A 17,268-nucleotide genomic window follows, 5' to 3' on the forward strand; every position below is an offset into this window, starting at 1 on the left:
ATATCACAGTTCTGCATGCCAATATACAGGCAACGGAGGTTTTCTCTGAATGTCAGGCTAGATATAGGTGAGATGCAGCACTTAATTGGCATCACGGAGACTTGGAGGGATAAATCTCATGACTGGAATGCTGGTAGAGACAGTAATAACTTGTTCAGCAGTGTTTTCTCTGTAATGCTTTTACCTTAAGAACAAACAGGTTTGCTTACAAAAAACTGTGTGGGAAGTTGTAATGGTTGACAATACACTGCTGCTCCTAGCCTCAGAGAGAAAGCAAGGCACAAGTGATGACCTTTACGCAGACTGACTTGATGGGGATATGCACAGTGTAAGGCAGGGAGCTGTTCACACATAGACCCCAGTCAGTAGGAAGAAAGATGGCAGCTAGGATCCAGGAACCTTAACCAAGGGTCCTCCAGAGACCACAGAGGGGGAATACAGGAGCAGTTATCCTCAAACTGTGACATCACTATTCCCAGTTGGGGAAACTGGAGCACAGAAGGTGAAGTGACTTGTCCAAGCAAGCCAGTGACAGATGAGATTTTAAAAGTATTTCATGCATGCATTAATATGAAAAATTAATATGCATGCAAATATTTCAGTGTTAAGTTTCACAAAGTGTAATTTTATATATGTAACAACTATTCAGCATATGGACTCTGAAATGAAACAAATGTATAAAAGCCCCAAACTTGCATCAGGATCAGCTAGCAAGGATTTCTATGCTATACAGTGCTTCCACCAATCCTGCAGTTAACACCATGGAGGCAGAGGCCTGCACACACATGAAGCCCATTGTAAGTTCAGGGCCATAGTTTGCTTACTATATGTTTTCTGTAAAGGACTGAGAAAGCAAAATGATTACTAGAGGGTTTGGGAACATCACTGGATCATTGGTAAACAGGCTTTCAATATTTACCAGCTGAAAAATTAAATGGATTTCTTATTTCCTTTTTTTTTTCCCCTCTCTTTTTTTTTTTTTTTTTTTAAATTCCCTCCTATCTTTGTAGGGGTGAGAAAATCTTTTAGAATTCTGAAAAGCGAGCAACAAGAGAGGAAAATCTAAGCTTCACAGTTGGGCCAACTGCCAACTCCTAACCAAGGGAACTGAGTTTGTTTGTGATCACAAATGTGTATATATATTCTGCACTGTCCCTCCTCTCTGCATGACTACTCGACATTCTTGTGAACAAGGAGGGTATTGAGATTTATAAGAAACTGGTCTCACTGAAAGTTTTAGCAGAGGCATCCACTTGAATACTCAGAAATAGATACAGAATGGTAGACAACAGTTTGCTGAAATAAGAAAAATGAAAACCCATAATTCAGTTTCACCTATGGCGTAATAAGTTCTATATAACTTAATTTTTAAAATGTTTATTTATAAAGAGCGACTTCAACACTTGTGGGCCAGTTTTCTAAGGTGCGGAGCAACGGGAGCTATGAGTACTCAGAACCTGTGAAAAATCAACCTTATGGTTTCAAGGTAACATTCTGTATTTAAGTAATTAAGTAAAAATGATAAACTATGCAGAAAGTCTATTCAAACCAACAGTCCTACCTGTTGCTGCATATTCCACATGCGGTGGTTTTGTGATGCACTGTTCGTTTGTGACCTGGGTATATACCAAACTAAGGAACTGCATGTTGACTTGAATACTGTCACACTGTGAAAGGCAACTGCTTCACCTTCCTAAACACTATAATGTTATTAAAAGGCATGCAACAAGAAATTTGAAGTCCCCAAGAACTTACAGCAACTGTATAGTAAATTGTTCCGTGTAAACTGCTAAAATGCTTCAGATTAAGTTTTCTATGACTATAATGCATAAATATAAGCATGATCACCATCTGTTTGACACACAAAGTAACTGTAAAAATCCATCACGTAGAAAGAAGACTGTACTATTGCAAAATCTAATTGTGAAGTGGAGTTTTCTAACTAAATTATATAGCAATGCACTTAGCTCATGAAGGGTATACTGCTAAAGCATACTGCTTTCAGACACAGCCAGCACCTTGATTTTGGAATGGCAATTACTTTAAAGAGGAAGCGAACACTTATATAGCTTAAGCACACAATCTGACCTGACATTTACTAAGATATGTGAAAGGAAAAAGCAAAAGATCAAAGAATCTTTTAAAAAAAAAAAAACACTTCCACCACTAGATGAAATAGTGCCTTACCGATGACTAATTCCTATCATTCTACGAAGATGCCCAGAGCAGGTCTACACTTGAAACACTGCTGTGACAGCTTCAGTGAAAACGCTACTATGCCAATGGGAGAGCGTCTCACATCGGCTTAGTTAATCCGCTCTGAGAGGCAGTAGCTATGTCGATGGGAGAAGCCCACCCGTCAACATAGCGCTGTCTACACCGGGGAGTAGATCAGTATATCTGCATCACTCAGGGGTGTGGATTTTTCGCACCCTTGAGCGACGTAGTTATACCAATGTAAGTTTATAGTGTAGACTTGGGTCCAGGTTTCAGCCATTTGTAGGTCTCATCCCCACCCCTCAGATCCAAAGAAAATGAGTTAAGGAATTAAATAGATATAAATATGTCTACACTTAAAACACTAAGGGCCTCTCCCGTCAGTGTAGGTAATCCACCTAAGCCGAGAAGCGATAGCTAGGTTGACAGAAGAATTCTTTCACCTACCTAGCACTGTCAACTCTGGGAGTTAGGTCGGTACAGCTACATCTCCCACGGATGTGGACTTTTCACACCCCGAGTGCTGTACAGTAACTCCTCACTTAAAGTCATCCCGGTTAACGTTGTTACGTTGCTGATCAATTAGGGAACATGCTCGTTTAAAGTTGTGCAATGCTCCCTTCTAACATAGTTTGGTAGCTGCCTGCTTTGTCCACTGCTTGCAGGAAGAGCAGCCTGTTGCAGCTAGCTGGTGAGGGCTTGGAACCAGGGTGGACCGGCAGCCCCCCTATCAGCTCCCCCTATCAGCTCCCGCTCCCCTAAGTTCCCTGTGCTGCAGCTGCCCAGCAGGCTGTCAATTGCCGGGCAGTTCAGTTGTCCCTCCCCACACTGCCATGTGCTGCTCCTGCCCCCTGCCTTGGAGCTGCTCCCAGAGACTCCTGCTTGCTATGCGGGGGGCTGGGAGGGGGGGAGGGGAGGGCTAATGTTAGGGTGTCCCCCTCCCCCCTGCTCCTGCACCCCGCTTACCCCCTCTCCATATGGAGCAGGGAGGGGACACGGATAGAGAGAACTTGGGGCAGCAGCTGCTGTCTCAACTTCCTGATCCACTTAAAAAGACAATGCACTTAAGAGCGGGTTAGCTTACTTAAAGGGGCAGTGTGCATCTCTCTCTCTCTCCCACACACAAGGTGTGTGTCTGTCTCTGTCTGCTATGCTGTCTCCCCTCCCTCGTGTTCGTGCTGCCTTGTGTGAGAGGTTACATTAACAACAATGGGTTAACCCTTGGAGTGCTCAGCCAAGTGCTAGTTCATCATTTAGCAGGAAGGCATTTCCTGGGAAATATCCCTCCCTCTAACTTCACCACCTCAGCCAAGCTTCACAATCATCATAGCTGTGAACAGTATTAAACTGTTTGTTTAAAACGTATACTGTGTGTATATCTATATAATATATAGTTTTCTGTCTGGTGAAAAATATTTCCCTGGAACCTAACCCCCTCATTTACCTTAATTCTTATGGGGAAACTGGATTCGCTTAACATCGTTTCGCTTAAAGTCACATTTTTCAGGAAGATAACTACAACATTAAGTGAAGAGCTACTGTAGCTACACAGAAGTAAATTCCTAGTGTAGACCAGGTGTAAAGACGGTCTACAAAAAGAAAAAAAGAGAGAGGATGGGGGAAAGTTGTGTGCAGCAGAAAGTAATGTGTGTGTTATGCAATTAATGGGGAGCAGCACTCTGGGAGTCCTGACATAGCTCCTGTAACAACTGTAAGAGTATCAGTCTCTGTCTGGAGTCTGATGGAGGACAGAGAAGCTTATTAACAATACTCAAGCAAGGTTTGATTGGATAGTGCACTTGTCTGGCTATGCCAGAAGGAGGACAGAAGACACTGGATATGGATTAATTAGGCCATGACTTTAGTCCTAAATATCTGGGAGTATGCAGCAGATAAAATTGTACAATGCAGGTAATCCCATAATCATTTACATATGCCCAAGGAGCTGCTGACATCCCTCCCTATTACCCATCCTGGTCCCCTGCCATCCCACTGCTGCCTCCCCACACCCTCAAATGAGGATTAAGGGAGGTTATAAAGGAGGTGTGGGGTTGACTCTCTGCCATACCGGTCACAGGAGCCACAAATCCCCCACTATCACACCATTTCCACTCCTTTTAAGAATCTCTCTTTTAAATCCTTTCCCAATCTATTTTATTGATCACCATATCCAACCCCTACTAAGTATGTGCACTGGACATCTGCCCCAAGCTTACATAAGGAATTGCAAGATCACAGCCTAGCCTTCCTTTCATTCTTTGCCCCTGCCCCTCAAACCCCAAACTTTGCCGTGGCCAATATGGCAGCGAAGAAAAAATTATTTCCCAGTCCCCCCAAGAAAGGAGCGACTAACAATGCCCAAAGCAGATCATAACGAAAACCTAGTGTTTCAACTACTTCCATGTGTAGGAAGGCAGGTACTGCACAGCCTGTTCAGGTGAAAAGAGGGCTTTCACTGTCCAGACATGGACATAAATAGTCCTCCTCCCTCTGATCACCTGAGGGAGGAATGGATCAGTGTCCCCCACACGGACTTGGGTGCAGCTGCCTCCATGTTGCAATTAACTCACTGGTTCTTTAGCTATCCTTAAAGGGGGCAACACACCTTCTGCTCTCTCTTCACCCTTAAAGGAGCAATAATTGTCCCCTCCACTTAATGTGCGGATAAGGTCATTCTGCCAAACCGGAAAGAGAGATGTTTAATAAACCAAAGTATTTTTAAGAAAAAATCATTTTAAGAAGCTCTAGGTTATGAACTATGATTTACTGAATGCACACCTCCATGTGTAGATGATTAATAAAATGAATCATTACGCCGTAACTCAATTGATGATGTGTCACCGCTTAATTACACAATATGGGAGATAAAATCATTTCCATTTCTATGGAAAGACCATAAAAGGAAGATCTGGGCCTCTGCCAAATCTGAAATCAGGCATTGTTTCTAGTTATTGAATCTACATTATTTAACCTGCACTCCAACAGTGAAATCCTGATCCCACTAAAGTCAATGCACCAATTATTTTAATGGGGCAGGTATTTCACTCCAGGTTTTATTTTCTACTTATTACACTTCCTTGAACAGAATAAGCTATATGGCACAACAATAAACTGTACACTTTCAATGGTCACTGTCCAACTGATTGATATTTCCCTGTCCTGAATTCAATATTCATGCAGAATTTGGGCTTAAGGAAACAGAATTTCTACCCCTTTAAAAAAAAAAAAAAAAGTCAATGCTCCATCCAATTCCCAGTCTCCTAGTGTTGAAAAGCCTTAAAAAAGAGGATGGCCCGTATATCTGTAGCCAAAAAAAAAAAAAAGAGTCCTTTACTGAATTTATTTTTACTATCTGGTTTTGATGCAAACAATACTCCTGAGGGCATTCTGAGCCAAAAAATTAAAATTCTACACACAAAAAAATTATGCACACAATATTTTAAAATTCTACACATTTTGTCAAATAATTGTGGAGGCTCCAGCATGGCATTGGGGAGCACAAGCCACAGGCTGCACAGAGGGGGGAGATCACTGAGCAGCTCCCCAATGTGCACCCAACCCTGACACAGCGCAAGGACCGGGCCTGCCCAGAAACACTCCAGGGCCCTGCCCCTCCGTGCCAGGTGCGGGCAGGCCGGCTCAGTGTGGGATGGGCTCAGTATGGGGGGATCCAGGTGTGGGGCAATCTGGGTACAGGAGGCTCAGTGTGGGATCCAGGTACAAGGGGGATCTGGATGCACAGGGGCTTGTTGGGGGGGGGGGAGGGGGTTTCTGGGTGCAATAGTAATGGGACCGTGCAGGGGGGTTCAGGTGAAGGTGGTTGGGGCTCAGCAAGGCAGGGTCTGGGTGTGTGGGGATAGAGCTTGGCAGGGGGGTCTGTGTGTGGGAGGGGCTCAGTGGGGGAGTCCAGATGCTGGAGGAGGAAGGGCTCATTGGGGTGGGGATCCAGGTGCAGCTGGTTGGGGCTCTGTGGAATGGGTATTCGGGTGAGGGTGGCTCATTGGGGTGGTCCAGGTACAGGGCAAGTGGGGCTCATCAGGGAGGGTTCTGAATGCAGTGAGGCTCAATGAAAGGGTCTGGGTATGAGGGGGTCTGGATGCACAGGGGTTGGGCGGGTGGGGGAGCAGCCCCCCTGTACAGGGATCCCTCCCCCTGCAGCTGAGGAGTGATGGGTGCAGGAAGCAGGGGTGGGGGTGGGGGGTAGAGAGTTTGCAGAGCTTCCTGCAGCTGGGGGAGAAATCTGGGGGTGGGTCTGACCCGGCTCCGGATGCCGTGCAGGGGAAGAGGAAGTCCCGTCCTCCCCAGCCCAGCCGGGACTAGCAGCTGAGCCCAGCGCAGTGTAGGAGCCACCTCTTGGGTCTTCCCCAGTCCCCCTGACCCATTGTGATTTACCTCTCTGCCGGCTGCCCTGGGCACCCAAAACATACTGCTGGGGAGGGTCGCATGACTGCTCTCATGGCTTCCCTTTGCTTCCCTGTCAGAAAGTCATTTTTCTACGGGGAAGCAGAATTCCACCAGGAGTAAAACAAAAAAGGTCATTTTCCTTTGAGGTCTCAGAGAAGTTGAACACAGGTTTGTGCCTTCTGATGAAAGGCACAAAACCAAAGTAGCAATTTAAAAAATAAATATGTATTTTAATATCACAGACACTATAATAGCTTAAATTCTGATGTATGTTAAAAATTAATGTTTCAGCATCCCATTAAGTTTAAAGTGAGACCTTGATAAACATAGGTTGATTCTGGAGGTCTAATATACAATTCGGTACAGAATGAATTTGAACTAAGAATGTAATTATTTGACACAAATCTTCAATTTAAACATTTAAGAGAGTTTAAACTGGCTTTTAAAGTTTGTTTCTTCTTCTGGATTTTCATGTGAGAACTGCAGTGAATGATGCCTAAGAACTTGTGCAAGTGGCCCTTTGGTTAACACTACATACTACCTACTAAACACACTGCTCAGATAAATATATATCAGTATCCCGGGCCTAGTATCCTGTTTTCCAGTTCCTGCAGAAATTAAAGAATTCCTACAGAAACACTTGTGGTAAAGTTAGAACAGACAGATGTACTGCCAAGGGACATCTTCCCATTTTTTTGATCAAGGCAGGATATCTGCAACATTGGACCTTCATGAAAAAAATGAAATAGGGAAAAAATATCTAGAAGGTTGAGTATGTGTGAGAGAATGAGAAATAAATGCCTCATGTACTAAGCAGCATTTTAGAAACCATTCACCACAAACACTTGTTTCTTAAACATTTGTTTATAATAAAAAGGATATATAAAGATATATAAACACCACTAGTGATGCAGAAACATGAAAGAAATGTATCTATCAAGAAACTGACAGCCTCCCCTTCCTTCAGGCCATTAACCCATCTCCTCATAACTACCATTTTGATTTTAAAATCAACAGTTGTAATTTCTCTATATAGCATACACTATACACCAGGGGTCGGCAACGTTTGGCATGCGGCTCGCCAGGGTAAGCACCGTAGCGGGCCGGGCCAGTTTATTTACCTGCTGACGCGGCAGGTTCGGCCAATCGCGGCCCCCACTGGCCACGGTTCGCCGTCCCGGGCCAATGGGGGCAGCGGGAAGCAGCGCGGGCGAGGGATGTGCTGGCCGCAGCTTCCCACCGCCCCCACTGGCCCGGGACGGCGAACCGTGGCCAGTGGGGGCTGCGATTGGCCGAACCTGCCACGTCAGCAGGTAAATAAACTGGCCCGGCCCGCTAGGGTGCTTACCCTGGCGAGCCGCGTGCCAAACGTTGCCGACCCCTGCTATACACACTAACTAGGATTCTGATTTTGTGGAATTACTTTCCTAAGAGTCATTTGAGAGTGGTTGAGATGAAGTAAAACCCTTGGCATTCCAGCTACAGTGAAGACCAGAAGAGGACTACTAACAGAATTTAAATCTTCTGACACACCAGATATCCCAGTTGTACAAATTTATTTCCCCCACATTGGGGTGTGGTTACCTAATTACAATATCTGTATTACTCCCAGAACACAACAACATTGATCATTGTATCAATACTTGAAATACTTATGAACATTTTAGTTACTTAAACCAATGTTGTAAAATAAACGGATTTCTCATTAGAATGAAGAGAATCAGAAAACCTCTGTCATGAAGACCATTGAAATAACCCATATATTATATCTTACAGTATCTTATTACTTTAGGGTGCATCAGAATTTCAATTCTGATGTATGCACTGTCAAGATTTGTGAGACAAAGACTGGAAAACCAAAAAGACAAACTTGCGCTCTCTCTCTCAATCTGCTGTACAGTGGAAAGGAAGTTTTGATTCTAACTTGTAATTATGGAACATGGTTATACCTCCTATTTGCAAGTCAACAGGTAGTTTTATTCATCCTGAACTGAGGATTTTTCACACGTAGCCTCATACTCATGCTGCAGGCATACCTTTTCTTCTTTAGCTAGTAATAAACCCATTTCAGAACACCATAGTTGAATGCTGGATGACCTTTCTGAATGAGAGAGCACCATGGAGAAATCCAAATATACCAACTCATACTAATATTTCTTTTTCTGTATTGGCTTCACTCATCTGGAACACAGGTCACATCTAGCAGAGCCCACAAATCCCAAGTGGGACTAAAATATTCAAAAAATTGGACCAAGCTGCCTTGGATTACAGCCTCCAAGATTCTGCAACTAATTGACACAGCTAAGAAAACACTGACATTTGAAGGAGTGGACTCACCGTCAGGTGGCAGCCTAGCAAAATCTCTTTACTGCACAGGAAATGATCATTGCTTTGGTGGAATGTGGCTTGACTCCCAGTGAACTGAAGAGGACTTTGGCTATGAATACTGGCAACCATACTGAGAACTTAGAGAAGGAGAGAGACTAAGGAGAGGAAGAAAGTTAGAAGAAAAACAGCCAGTGGAGAATCAAAATTAAGACCTAGGACTGGTATGAGACCTAGCAGCCAGGCATACCACTGCACAAATCTTGAAGAGGCCATTGCATCAGAACCTATCAATAGATTCCCTATATCACCACTGCTAGCCTCTAACAATAATGCCACCCCTCATGATTCTAAGTGCTGCTTCTCTCTCAAATCTTTATGAAAGAATTTCAGTACTTGAGAAATAGGATAGGGCCCACCTTGAGCAATAAAAAAACGGTACCCAGAAAGACAACTTTTCCCAAGTTCAATTTAAATAATTCTCTCGGTATTTAAAATACTTTCATGAGCTCAGTAACATTTTGATGACCTGGCACTCCAGGAATTTCCTCTCATATACAAAGTTTTAAGTTGCAGCTATTCCAATACACCAAGAGCTACCAGCCCTGATGCTAGAGGATATGGGAGTCAGGAGGAGGAACAGGTCTCTGCCATCACAGTCAAAATCTGATACAAGACAGATACAAGACAAAAAAATCTTCAAATACAGTCAGGAGCTATGGGGACCAGCAATCCTTTGACTGACTAGACCTTCCTCAGGACTTGATGCCAAAGGCAATGCTTACACATGGCCTTTCTAGTGGATGGAAAAGATATCCTCATGGTCAGGAGCAAAAAACAGCAGATTTTTCCTTGAATCTGAACAGCCACACCCCTGGATCTTCCTGCTGTGGCAGCAAACAAACAACAAAAGCCAGACTAACCACACTGCCTGAATTAGAACATAATGGTTCTTAGTGCCAGATAGCCAGAAGTGTTCCTGCATAATGGGGACCGTCCTCCCCCTCTGGAGAACCCGAGCACTCTTCAGGAGAGGCGTGCCTGCCCTGAGGCCCCTCCCATAGTGTATGAAGAGGAGAGCACCTCCTAGTTCTCAAAGTGGATAAATACAAGTTCTCTCTCTGGACACTAGAACTGATGAGATGGACAGGAAACAGAAGCAGCAAAGGCCATGGCACCTGAAAGGGAATAGTGCCTCCTGTTGCCATCACATCTGCAAGCATTTCCTAGTAGTGCAGTCCTCTAAAGGAGGGAAACAAACAATCATTACTGCGCCTTCTACCTGCCTCTTCAAAAAGGCACCATTTTAAGTAGCTTCTATGGATTTCTCCTCTTGATAGAATAAAGTGCCTACTCTGGTGATCGGACACATCTCTACCATGCTACTTCAGAGGGTCTTTGAAAATCAGAAGCTCCCCTCAGCAGTAGAAAAGTAGAACGTTCAGAAGAAACTAGATAAACAAAGCTAATTGCCACATGTATGGGGAGAAAAGGGAAGCAAAAATTGACAGACCTACTCATTAATTGTCCTAAGTGTTGATTAGAGACACAGGCATTGCCATATCAAGGCAGATCAATGGTCTAGATTTAGTCTAGTTTCTCCTCACCCACAACTGCCCATACCTAGTGCTTCAGAGGAAGTGCAATTAATCCTGCATTAGGCAATTATAGAGTAGATTTTCCTGAGGTACAGATTCTTATCAACCTTCAGAAGTTAGATATTAGTTTAAGCCCAGAAGAAAGATTTGTTTAATCTGAGCCATATCTACATTCTTTGTTATAGCAAAAATACAAATCTCTGCAGAATTCATTTTTGATTAATTCTCATAACACATAAACTAAATATCAAAAGAGAACAGTTTTTTTGTTTTGAATGCAGAAGAATTATGAACTGGAATTTAAATAAAGGTTCAATTTCTTATTGTAAACATTTTTATGTTTATGATTTCCATTTGCTTTCTCCAAGATATTTAAAACAAAACAAAACACTATGCAGGTTAAAACTATAAACAAGTTTTGACAGTGTTTAGGGGTGTACATAAATGATACTGCATTAAACTTTAGGAATAACTGGAAATCTATTATTAAACCAGTATTATAAAACCAGTGAAGTTAACCATAAAATCACAAAGGTGCAGCTAACTCTAACAGCAAGGCAGAAGACACTTTCTCAAAGACATCAGTTCTTTGCGAGATCCTGTGGAACCTATTTAAACCAGGGAGTTGGCAATTTTTAAAATGATCATATCCATTTTATTCTAGTTTGTTGTCCTTCCTTACATCAATTTAAGATCGTCATCTGAAAGAGGTATTAACTGGCATGCTAATTTCTAGAATAAAAATTACATTTATGTACTTTAAGTCTATTCTGACTAACAATGATCTCCAGTCTGTGTCTTGCAAATTCTTCCTCTTAACCAATGCTTAGCTTTACCTCCAATTTATGAGGCTTTTAAAATGCCATCTACAAAATGCAAAGACTGCCTTTAAAAAATAAAATATCATTGTTTTCATGGATCCTCAAATAGGCAGATTATTTTGAGTGTATATTTTAAAGTATATTTCTGTGTGTACCGGCTACAAGTCCAATTCTTAAATAATCAGAAGGTTAGTTCAATATCTCTACAACTCCTCCGTTACCCATCACTGAGGTGCTATTTATCTCAAGCTCTCTTGAAGAATGACAACACTAGATATAGCTGCTGAGAGACCTCTAGTTAAGTGGTGGTATATCGGGGGCATTGAGAAACATGGGGAGGCTAACAATGTATGCTGAAATGGAGTTGAGATAGAATTAAGCTCTGCAGGACTCCACACGAGTTCTTGGTGGAGAGAAAATGTTACCCACCAAAACATATTGGAATTTGTACAAGGGAAAATGAACCCAATGCTACAATGTCCACTCCTAATAAATCTTGAAGGCGAGTTAGCAGCACCATGACCGACTGGGGTGAAGATTGATGTCTGATATATCCAACAGTATAATCATGGATGCTCATCCTTTGCCCATAGCGATAAAGAGATCCTCTACCAGTGCCACTATAGCCACTGAGTGGCATATCCCATACTGTACAAAGAATGCCGACAGCTGAAATCTGCCCTGACAATGAACATCCTAGGAAAGACCATCAAGTCACAAAATATTAAAAACTGATTTTATAACCTTGACAAAAAAGACTAGGATCAAATAAGTTACAAGAGCACAGAATTAAGTGATTTATTTTTGAGGAGCAGGGAAAATAATTACACAAGAACAGCCCGACTGGGTCAGAACAACAGTCCATCTATCACAGCATCTTGCCTTCTGACAGTGGCCAGTTCCAGATGCTTCAAAGGGAATGAGCAGAACAGGGCAATTGTGAGTGATCCATGCCCTGTCACAAAGTCCCATCTTCTGGCAGTCAGAGGTTAAGGGACACCCAGAGAATGGGGTTGCCTCCCTGACCATCTTGGCTAATAATCACTGATGGACCTATCCTCCATAAACTTATCGAACTTTTTTGAACCCATTTGTACTTTTGGCCTTTACAACCAAGAGCAATAAGTTCCACAGGCTGACTATGCATTGTGGAAAGAAGTACTTCCTTAATGTTTGTTTTAAACCTATCTATTAATTTCATGAGATGACCCCTGGGCTCTTGTGTAATGTGAAAGGGTAAATAATATTTCCTTATTCATTTTCTCCACACCAGTCATGATTTTATAGACCTAGATCACATCTCCCCTTAGTCATCTCTTTTCTAAGCTGAACAGTCCCTGGCTTTTTTAATCACTCCTCATTTGGAAGCTATTCCATACCCTCAATCTTTTTCTTTCTTTTTTTTTTTTTTGCCCTTTTCTGTACCTATTCAAATTCTAATATATCTATCTTGTGACAGGGCACCCACTTTAGTGCAATCCCTTTGTAAGTTTCTGCAGTCAGCTTTGGACTTAACTATCTTGAATTATTTTGTATCATCCACAAATTTTGCCCCCTCAACTCTTCACCCCCTTTTCCAGATCATTTATGAATATGCTGAACAGCACAGCTCCCAGTACAGATCTTTGGGGAACCTTGCTGTTTACCTGTATTCATCAATGAGTGAGATAAAATTTAAAGGAGTCCCTTGTTAATATTTTGGCAACACAGACAAATATATTTCAGGACACAAACTCATCAATAATACAGCTTCCGTTTCACTATGCAAAACCTTATGAATCAAACAGTCCCTCAAATGAAATGAAGTAGTGAAAGACATTAACTAAATCTAGATTACTGATGTAAGAACCACTTCTCCCTTCATACCTAACTCCTTTACCAACTAACATCAGTTACAAGCAGCATAAATCACCTTTGAAACTAGGGGCATGTCTACACTACAAACTTCAGCCGACCTATGTCCACATAACCCTCCTTCTGCCGGTGGTGCACGTCCTCACGAGGAGTGCTTCCACTGACTTAAGAGGGGCAGTGTGGGGCGCAGAGAGTCCAGGCTCCCTGCCAGGAGCCAGGCTGTCACCGGGTCTCTCTGCTCCACATGGAGCTGTCACCTGGGCTCCAGGAGCAGATCTCACCACCAGCACACAAACACAGAGGCGCTGGGAGCAGAGCCCCGAGGGGGGCAGCTGGGCTTCCAGCAGGGAATAGGGAGTCCGGGCAGCAGCCCAGCTGGGAGCCTCCCACCAGCTCCAGGATGGCAACCCAAGCTGTGAACCCATGCAGGGTTCACAGCCCGGAGCCTAACAGCCTTTCTTGTCAATTTCACAGCTCCAGCACCAGCAGTGAAACTGACAAGAATAACAGCCAGCTAATGTAAATAATGCAGTGTCTACACAGACACTGTGTCGCCCTAACTACACTGACATAAGCCCTACGCCTCTCATGGAAATTGAGTTATGTCAGTATAGTAGAGCACTTAGGGCTTGTCTACACTTACCGGGGGATCGAGGCATCAGACAGTCAATTTAGCGGGTCTACTGAAGACCCACTAAATCAACCTCCGATTGCTCTTCCGTCGACTCCAGGACTCTACCTGAACAAGTGCAAGTGGAGTCAACTGGAGAGCATCTCCCATTGACATAGCATAGTATGGACCCCAGGATAAGTAGCTGAAGTTGCGTAACTTAGACTGATCTCCTCCCGTAGCGTAGACAAGGCCTTACATCAGTGGGAGCAAGGCTGTAGTTTAGATGCTTGACATAAGGCAACTTACATCAACCCAATTCTGTAGGATAGATCAGGCTACATTAAAGTAATCATATCTACTTCTAGACAGGATTTATGCAGGTTAATGATTTTTTTCCTGATGAAATATTTAAGTGGAACATCTGGTTTCCAAAGGCAAAACAAGAGCAAGACAGCAATATCCATCCCTAGGCAAATATCGAATACAAAAGAAAAAATAATCAGGGTCTATTTTTGTTGTTGCAAGTTTTAAAACCTCATTTCTATAGCACAGGCTGATACAATGTTAGTTTCAATATATGATCATCAGAGTTTTCCATATGTGCTTCACATTCCAACCAACACGTGACAAATCATTTTGTGGACAAGTGGCCATTTCAACAGTAGCTTTCACATCTTGGGTGACCAAATGAACTTTTACATTTTTAAATTCTGCTTCTGATCATAAAACAAATTGAAAGTTAAGCCTTTACAAAGGATGTTTTCTTATGAGACACAGCAATTGCTAAATAGTTAAAGACAGAAACAGTAAGAAGGCTTATCCAAAACCCTTGGAGATTAAGTTCCTGTTACACATTTATATTTTTCCTGCTAAGGGTGCAACTGGAAGCATTATTTTTAACAGTTATAAATTAAGAGTTTGACCAATGAACAGTTATCCTATCCAGACAGTATTTTATTAGCTGTAGCCAAACGAAGAATAACTAAAAGCATTTGTTTTTAAAAAAGGTGTCTTATTACCATTTGAAAAGTTGGAATCAAGAGTAATCTTTTAACAAGTTTGGAATTCAAAACTTGGGTCAGGATTCAGAGTTACGTTTAAACTGACATGCTCACTAAGAAAGGGGACAGGCCCTTTTCCTTCCCGGTGTAATTGACTTCTGCTTTTACTAGCAGACATGAGCTATCTAAATAATTTATAGTGTCACTAGAGGTTTAATTTTTCTTCAAGACAGATTCCTATGTAACATATGCACAAGACGTTAGCCAAAAATATGTTCATTGAAAAATTATATTTAAACCATCGTCAGCCATTCCTTGTGGTGTTTTTCTTGACACGAATATACTAAAGTAATACTGCACTAAAGGAAAAAGGGTGAAGAACTTAGCCAAACAGCACAAGAACCACATAATTTTTACTTTAATTTTCATCAGGGATGGTCCACTGGTGTTATTTCTCTGAAAAGGGACTGAATAGACTAAAAATAAATCTAAGAAGAGACAAAACTGTCAGAGAGAGTGATTTTGCCCTAAAAGAGAAATACTAAATAAATGCTCTATACTGTAGCACTCCAGGCTAAGTGAGAAACAGAAGAGATGACTACTAGCTATTCTCAAATTTGTAGTTTTCTTTTCCGTTATGTAGAATAGATGCTAGTTTATTCTCCTCTCAATGCGTACATGTCACTCATTAGCTTTAATTTACCGGTTCCTTCCAAATTAATCCCTGAAACCACTAAGGCTATGTTTACACTACCACGGTAAATCGACCTATGCTACACAACTCCAACTACATGAATAACGTAACCGGAGTTGACGTATCTTAGGTCTAGTTACTGCGGGATCTACACCGCAGGGGATCGACGGGAGAAAAAATCTCCTGTCGACTTACCTTACTCTTCTTGTCAGGGATAGAGCACAGGGGTCGACTGGAGAGCGATCTGCATCAATTTGGCAGGTCTTTACTAGACCCACTAAATCGACCGCCGGTGGATCGATCTCAGAACGTCAGTGTAGACCTGCCCTAAGTTTAAAAAAAAAAAAAAAGACCGCACATTCCCTTTTCTAAAAGAGTTATCCTATGTCACCATTAATTTAAAATAGTAGCCAAAAAAGCAAGTAGGGCTACTTTTCCATATTTTTAATCTTCTACCATTGGGGGCATTACCTTGTGCTCCACCCTCCCTTCCTTAAAACCTTAATAAAGAGCTATAGTTATAAATGCTGCACATCAGGGACACACTGTTTCGTACAGTCATAAGAACACTGCTGGAGCTAAAGAAATAGTAATACACAAGCATCAAAAGGAACAGTAACTCCTGTCATATTCAAGGCAAGTCTCAGACAAAAATATAAACAGATATATTTTAGATTACTTATGGGGCTTAAACTACAGGTTGAGTAAATTCCCTTCAGATTCCTGAGGCTGCCAAACACATCATTTGGCCCCTAGCATAAGTCACAGCATCTTTAATGCTGCTCTAACTTGCACCCAGCTCCAGTGGCCCCAAAAGGAGCCACTCTGATAGCTAGGGATCAGCAAAGTGCAACTTTTTCTAGCCACAGACCCTGCTCCAGGTGCACCGACATATCCCCTATGCCAGAAGTACCAGGAGAAGGTGCTGCTGAGACAGGTATGCCAGCTTTATGACACATAGGGATTCCCCAGGAAGACTCAGATAGGCCCCTCTGCACAGACTATCACAAAGGAACCGTACTGGGGGCCAGGATCTGGCCTACAGCTTCCAAAACTCAGTGAAAGATACTTCAGAATACAAGTCCTGCCTACTTTCAAAATAAAATACTGGTTAGCATGTTAATGGGTAATGCTTTAATCAAAAGAAAGATTCCACCACCCTTATGAACATTTGGTAATATCTTTCTTCTGAGACTACTCTCAGAATAAGGTACTAGTCAACATGAATAAGAGTGACAGAATCTGGCTCAAATTACTCAGGCATAAAATATATGAATGCTATGGACTGAACTGATTCAAATTCATGTTTACTGTATACAAATTAACTGCACATACAGTTTTTTTTTAACTAAACATAATACCTTAAATTCTGCCTGTTACAAGTGGTGTGGTTTTATACTGCATAATATTCACCACCACCACCAAAACTAGTTTTAGGCCCTGGTTTTTATGCGATTTAAAATATTCTTAAAAAAAAAAAAAAAAGTAAGGGTGAATCCAAAGACAATCACTCTGCTCATTTTCTGAATAAGAGTAGAAGTCAAAAGAAAACAGTATATTGAATATAATTTTATTTATTATTAAATTAAGTGGCATGGTGCTAGGTGAGGCAAATCTGAAAAACTTCCCTGGACTTCTAGATTTTTCCCATAAGAGAATGTAAAAGAGGACTTTATAATTCATACAAAAGTGATTATTTAAGAATTTTAGATGTGATCTTTTAATTCTGCTCCAAATAGCA

General features: G+C 42.0%; 1 protein-coding gene across 5 annotated transcripts in view; it reads right to left on the reverse strand.

Moving 5' to 3' along the window:
- NR3C1 (nuclear receptor subfamily 3 group C member 1) overlaps positions 1–17,268 on the reverse strand; it is a 159,743-nt gene that overhangs the window by 129,121 nt on the left and 13,354 nt on the right. The gene's annotated exons all lie outside the window — the stretch shown is intronic.

This window comes from Trachemys scripta, chromosome 8 (genome assembly GCF_013100865.1).
Source record: "Trachemys scripta elegans isolate TJP31775 chromosome 8, CAS_Tse_1.0, whole genome shotgun sequence".
Lineage (NCBI taxonomy): Eukaryota > Metazoa > Chordata > Testudines > Emydidae > Trachemys > Trachemys scripta.